Here is a 7,024-nt window from a genome sequence, read left to right as displayed (position 1 = left end):
TTAACGTAAGACTTATTGAGAGTATATTGGAGTAATGGCTGTTATTTCAAACTTAAATTCCACTTGTAAATATTTCAGATTACATTAGTTTAACTTTATTCATGTCTGCATCATTGTTGATTGTTGAGACGAGCTCAGTCAGAGAGCACCGTGTACTGCCACGCATTGGTGGTTACGGGGGATTTAGGGATATTTCCTTTATTGTGGAGGTAAAAATGTTAACCGGAATTCTCCAGTCATCGGGATTCAGTATTCCCGCTGGCAGCGCACCCCCGCCCTTGGGTTTCCTGGTGACGTCGGGTGGTTTCAATGGGAAATCCAATCGACAAGCGGCAGGAAGATATAATCGCGCCGCCAGCAAATGGCGTACCCCCGAGAAACCAGGGGCTGGGAGACCGGAGAGTCCCGTCCCTGTTTTTTTTCCTGCTCTTTAACGTTACAAATACGATCCCTCCACAGGTTAGCCTGAAGCTCACTGACTGCGCTTCAACCTGCCACCGGGAAGTCAGAACTTCAGACCCACATGCCTCATTTCCACTTATCACGGGGTCTCTAAAATCCTGTCCCCTCCACGCAGAGGCCCGGGAACGGCTGAGGGAACAACAGGAAATGAAATGAAAATCGCTTATTGTCACAAGTAGGCTTCAAATGAAGTTACTGTGAAAAGCCCCTAGTCGCCACATTCCGGCGTCTGTACGGGGAGGCTGCTACGGGAATTGAACCCGCGCTGCGGGCCTGCCTTGGTCTGCTTCAAAAGCCAGCTCTTTAGCCCTGTGCTAAACCAGCCCCAAATGGCAGGTCAAGAGGGAAAAGGAGAGCTAGAGGGACAAGTGACAAGGGAGATGATGGGAAGTTTTGGAAGGGATAGGGAAGGAAATTCTGATCTATGAGTAAAGTCTTGGATGTGGAAAGATTGCAATGAACAACAAAATGTGCGGAGGATGATGAGAGGTTAGCGAGAATTCTTTACAGTACTTCCATTGTATCTGTTAAACCTTCCTGAAATCCACTCTGCTCCCGCCCGTGCCTGAGATTCCTGAGTGTTTAGCTGGGAACTTGGCTGCTTTGCCCACTGCCTCTTGGCCATTGCAGAGTGTGTGTACCTCACTCAGTTAATGAACTTTCCAGATAGCCAAAGAATTTTCTGGAAGGAGTTTGCGGCGAGCGTTCAAGGATCTAGAGTGGCCACCACACATGGGCTTTCATGATTTGCACCGTGCCCCAGAGACGGATAAATTCCAGGACAAGAAACACCAGACAGACTGTGTCTGATCACCAGGAGCTGGGCGGATGCTGCAGCTGCCAAACCTTCAATTAACAACACTCTCCCAGTGCAACAGGAGACTGGCTAACCACTGGCAGTGCTAGACCTGGTTAACCCCTGGCAGTGCTGGACCAGGTTAACCACTGGCAGTGCTAGACCTGGTTAACCCCTGGCAGTGCTAGACCAGGTTAACCCCTGGCAGTGCTAGACCAGGTTAACCACTGGCAGTGCAAGACCTGGTTAACCCCTGGCAGTGCTAGACCAGGTTAACCCCTGGCAGTGCTAGACCAGGTTAACCACTGGCAGTGCTAGACCTGGTTAACCCCTGGCAGTGCTAGACCAGGTTAACCCCTGGCAGTGCTAGACCAGGTTAACCACTGGCAGTGCAAGACCTGGTTAACCCCTGGCAGTGCTAGACCAGGTTAACCACTGGCAGTGCTAGACCTGGTTAACCCCTGGCAGTGCTAGACCTGGTTAACCCTTGGCAGTGCTAGACCAGGTTAACCACTGGCAGTGCTCGACCTGGTTAACCCCTGGCAGTGCTAGACCTGGTTAACCACTGGCAGTGCTAGACCTGGTTAACCCCTGGCAGTGTTGGGCCTGGTTAACCCCTGGCAGTGCTAGACCTGGTTAACCTCTGGCAGTGCTAGACTTGGTTAACCACTGGCAGTGCTAGACCTGGTTAACCACTGGCAGTCCTAGACCTGGTTAACCCCTGGCAGTGCTAGACTTGGTTAACCACTGGCAGTGCTAGACCAGGTTAACCCCTGGCAGTCCTAGACCTGGTTAACCCCTGGCAGTGCTAGACTTGGTTAACCCCTGGCAGTGCTCGACCTGGTTAACCCCTGGCAGTGTTGGGCCTGGTTAACCCCTGGCAGTGCTAGACCAGGTTAACCACTGGCAGTGCTCGACCTGGTTAACCCCTGGCAGTGCTAGACCTGGTTAACCACTGGCAGTGCTAGACCTGGTTAACCCCTGGCAGTGTTGGGCCTGGTTAACCCCTGGCAGTGCTAGACCTGGTTAACCTCTGGCAGTGCTAGACCAGGTTAACCCCTGGCAGTGCTAGACCTGGTTAACCACTGGCAGTCCTAGACCTGGTTAACCCCTGGCAGTGCTAGACTTGGTTAACCACTGGCAGTGCTAGACCAGGTTAACCCCTGGCAGTCCTAGACCTGGTTAACCCCTGGCAGTGCTAGACTTGGTTAACCCCTGGCAGTGCTCGACCTGGTTAACCCCTGGCAGTGCTAGACCTGGTTAACCTCTGGCAGTGCTAGACCTGGTTAACCTCTGGCAGTGCTAGACCTGGTTAACCCCTCGCAGTGCTAGACCAGGTTAACCCCTGGCAGTGCTCGACCTGGTTAGCCCCTGGCAGTGCTAGACCTGGTTAACCTCTGGCAGTGCTAGACCTGGTTAACCCCTGGCAGTGCTAGACCTGGTTAACCCCTGACAGTGCTAGTCCTGGTTAACCCCTAGCAGTGTTGGGCCTGGTTAACTCCTGCCAGTGCTGGACCTGGTTAACTCCTGGCAGGGCTAGACCTGGTTAACCCCAGCAGTGTTGAATCTGGTTAACCCTTGGCAGTGCTAGACCTGGTTAACCCCAGCAATCCATCCCAAACACCTGCACTCATAACAACATTATAAAAACTTTGCATTTTGCATACATCACAGATTTTGCTCATTATATTCTGGACCCAGAATATCTGCTGACTTGTAATACAAACATGCCCAGTGTTCAATTAGCAGAGGTTACATAATAATAATAATCTTTATTAGTGTCACAAGTAGGCTTACATTAACACTGCAATGAAGTTACTGTGAAAATCCCCTAGTCGCCACACTCCGGCGCCTGTTCGGGTACACTTGAGGGAGAATTCAGAATATCCAATTTACCTAACAAGCACATTTTGTGGGACTTGTGGGAGGAAACCGGAGCACCCGGAGGGAATCCACACAGACACGGGGAGAACGTGCAGACTCCATACAGACAGTGACCCAAGCCGGGAATCGAACCCAGGTCCCTGACGCTGTGAAGCAACATTGCTAGCCACTGTGTACCGTGCCTCCCCACCCACACTTTAGATAAATTCATTGTGTTTCCCTCGATAAACCTACTGCCCATCTAAATATTACATCCTCACGTTCTCAATGAGAATCAGTACAGCCTTGTTGTTTTTCTTTACTCTTTGGGGTCATTATGGACTGCCTGCCTATAAAAACCTGGAGGTAGAAATTTAGCTTCTGATCTGCCACTGGAAATGGCTTAGAACATAGAACATACAGTGCAGAAGGAGGCAATTCGGCCCATCGAGTCTGCACCGACCCACTTAAGCACTCACTTCCACCCTATCCCCGTAACCCAATAACCCCTCCTAACCTTTTTGGACACTAAGGGTAATTTATCATGGCCAATCCACCTACCCTGCATGGCTTTGGACTGTGGGAGGAACCCGGAGCACCCGGAGGAAACCCATGCAGACACGGGGAGAACGTGCAGACTCCGCACAGACAGTGACTGTAACCACCTGAGTTGGCCACGTCCCGATTTAAAATGGCGAACGGCAAAGGCTGAAGGGAAATTCAGCCAACACAGGCAGAAACCAGCAGGTGCAGGTTTGCTGTGTATTTAACTCTGCAAAAGCCCAGACAGCATCGATACCAGCGACCATCAGCATAATAATGTAGCAGCCATCTACATACTAATGAGCAATCCCCGGGAACAATAGCAACATTTGGGACACACAAAACTAAGCCAGACTCCCCGGCGCCAGCAGGAGCCAACACAAAAGAGGTTAATGGACACCTCAAGACCGCCCATCGATCAGGGAACCGCTCCAGTATTGGAGAAATCGAACCAAGCGATTGGAACGAAGTCCAATCACCTAGAACCAGGTACAGGGTCCGTCCCGAAAGGCGGGAAGCCCCTGGGGACTATAAAGTTAAGCCCCAAGTTCAAATTGCCCTTCTTCTTCCTGACCGGGTCACCCAGAAACGCGAACCAACATTGACCGTGACCGGTCCAGCGGCCGCCGAGAGATCGTAAGTCTTAAGTCAACGCTCGCTACGAGATAGGCGCTCCGAGCTATCGATCCGTGCCAACTTCGAATCCCGCAGACTCAGAACCCGAACAAAAGGCCATTTGTTCCCCTGACCTGGTGGGCCAGTCCGAAGCTAAGTACAGGCCTGTTAGTCGTAGAAGTAGCTTAGACGTAGAATTTGTGCATGAGTAGCGATTACTGTGTATAATAAATGTGCTTTGATTTAAATCTTACTAATCGGTGTATTGAGTTATTGGTCATTACTCGAACTTGAACCTCATGGCAGTATCATAAAGATACCTGGCGACTCGAGAGCAAAGATTACAAAACAGAGCCAAGTGAACCAATCAAAAGTTAGCAACATGACCCAGCGGGGAATCGAACCAGGGACCCTGGCGCCGTGAAACCACAGTGCTAATCACTATGCTACCGTGCTGCCCTCCCACTGTGCTACCGTGCTTCTCCTTATTTACTCTGTCCAAATCTTCATGATTTTGAGCACCTCTGCTAAATCTTCCCATACCGTGCTCTGCTCTGAGGAGAAAAATCACAGATGCCCCACCCACTCCACATCATTGAAGAACTTGTTGCCCCCTCAACAAGGCCTTAATCCTTCCTGAAGTGCAGTGCTCAGAATTGGAGACAACACATCAGTGATTTCTAAACGTTTGCACTCTATTTATAAACCCTATTTGGCTTTTTAACAGTCTTCTTAACTTATCCCTGCTACCTTCAAAGATTTGTGTACATACCCCCCCCCCCCCCCATACCTGCTCTTCCTTCAATCGAACCTGGGACCCTGGCGCTGTGAAGCCACAATGCTAACCACTAAGCTACCGTACAGCCCATGGCAGCGCCAGGGTCCCAGGTTTGATTCCCCGCTGGGTCACTGGCTGTGCGGCGTCTGCACGTTCTCCCCGTGTCTGCGTGGGTTTCCTCCGGGTGCTCCGGTTTCCTCCCACAGTCCAAAGACGTGCAGGTTAGATGGATTGGCCGTGATAAATTGCCTTTAGAGTCCAAAAAGGTTAGGAGGGGTTATTGGGTTAAGGGGATGGGGTTGAAGTGAGCGCTTAAGTGGGTCGGTGCAGACTCGATGGGCCGAATGGCCTCCTTCTGCACTGTACGTTCTATGTTCATTTGTTTATATTGTCTCTCCTCATTATTCCCACCAAACGTTTTCACCCGAGACTTATCTGCATCAAATTTCATTTGCCGTAGGCCTTCCCATTTCACCAGTCAGGCTATGTCCACCCAAAGTCTTTTGCTACCCTCTTCATTTGTCCACCACATTTCTGAGTTCTGTGCCACCAGCAAGCTTTGAAATGATGCTCTGTAATAACTAAATCCAGGCCACTCCGAAAGAGCTGCCGTCCCAACACTGACACACCTCGCTAACTCTGACCCCTGGGGGACATCGCTGGGTGCCCCCTCCAGCTTGAACAACAAGCCCCCAGCACCACAATTCTCCTGCTTTTCCCCTTTGCCAATCCAGTGCAGACGCTGCCCCTTCTACCACGCTCTGAAAGGGTGTTTGATGAGCAACATATAACAGAATTGTTACAGTAATTACAGAGTCCACGCACAGTATCAATGTGCTCAGGAAAAGGGAAAACAGGAACAGAAGACGGCTGCTGGCTGACGGTTAGCACAGAGCAGACGCGGCTTTTTCCTCGGCCTTAGCTTCACAAACAGCGACAAACCAAAAACATACTTCATTCCATTCCATGGCCATGACCAAGTGTGAGGAGGAAGTGAGTAAGAGGTGCAGGTAATTTTCAAATGCTTGTGGTTCCTGGAAGTTGTTTTTGCACAAATTCTGATCGCAGCCTCCCCAGAGAATTTCAGAGGTTTGCTAACTGTCTCGTTTGGAAGTACATTGTGTACTGGTTTATACACCACTGGCATCGGCATTCCCTCTAAATGGGAAAGGAAAAGATTATGTTGGGATAGCAGACTGAATTCAGCAAAATTTCTGGATGTATCAGTTTCGGATGAATTTCCGCACTGACCCCCTATCCAAGATTTGAAGTCAACATTCTAGGCTGACACACTGTTACAGTGCTAATGCTGCACTGTCCAAGGGTCAGTGCTGAGGGAGTGCTGCACAGTCAGAGGGTCAGTACTGAGGGAGTGCTGCACTGTCAGAGGGTCAGTGCTGAGGGAGTGCTGCACAGTCAGAGGGTCAGTACTGAGGGAGTGCTGCACTGTCAGAGGGTCAGTACTGAGGGAGTGCTGCACTGTCAGAGGGTCAGTACTGAGGGAGCGCCGCACAGTCAGAGGGTCAGTAGTGAGGGAGCGCTGCACTGTCAGAGGGTCAATACTGAGGGAGTGCTGAACGGTCAGAGGGTCAGTACTGAGAGACTGCCGCACTGTCAGAGGGTCAGGACTGAGGGAGCGCCGCACTGTCAGAGGGTCAGTACTGAGGGAGCGCCGCACAGTCAGAGGATCAGTACTGAGGGAGCACTGCACTGTCAGAGGATCAGTGCAGAGGGAGCGCTGCACTGTCAGAGGGTCAGTAGTGAGGGAGTGTTGCACTGTCAGATGGTCAGTAGTGAGGGAGTGCTGCACTGTCAGAGAGTCAGTACTGAGGGAGTGCTGCACTGTCAGAGGGTCAGTACTGAGGGTGCGCCGCACTGTCAGAGGGTCAGTACTGAGGGAGTGCTGCACTGTCAGAGGGTCAATACTGAGGGAGTGCTGCACGGTCAGAGGGTCAGTACTGAGGGAG

The sequence above is a fragment of the Scyliorhinus torazame genome, chromosome 18 (assembly GCF_047496885.1).
Source record: "Scyliorhinus torazame isolate Kashiwa2021f chromosome 18, sScyTor2.1, whole genome shotgun sequence".
In the NCBI taxonomy this organism is placed as follows: domain Eukaryota; kingdom Metazoa; phylum Chordata; class Chondrichthyes; order Carcharhiniformes; family Scyliorhinidae; genus Scyliorhinus; species Scyliorhinus torazame.
The sequence above is the reverse complement of the archived record's forward strand: the minus strand, read 5'-3'. Positions refer to the sequence as shown.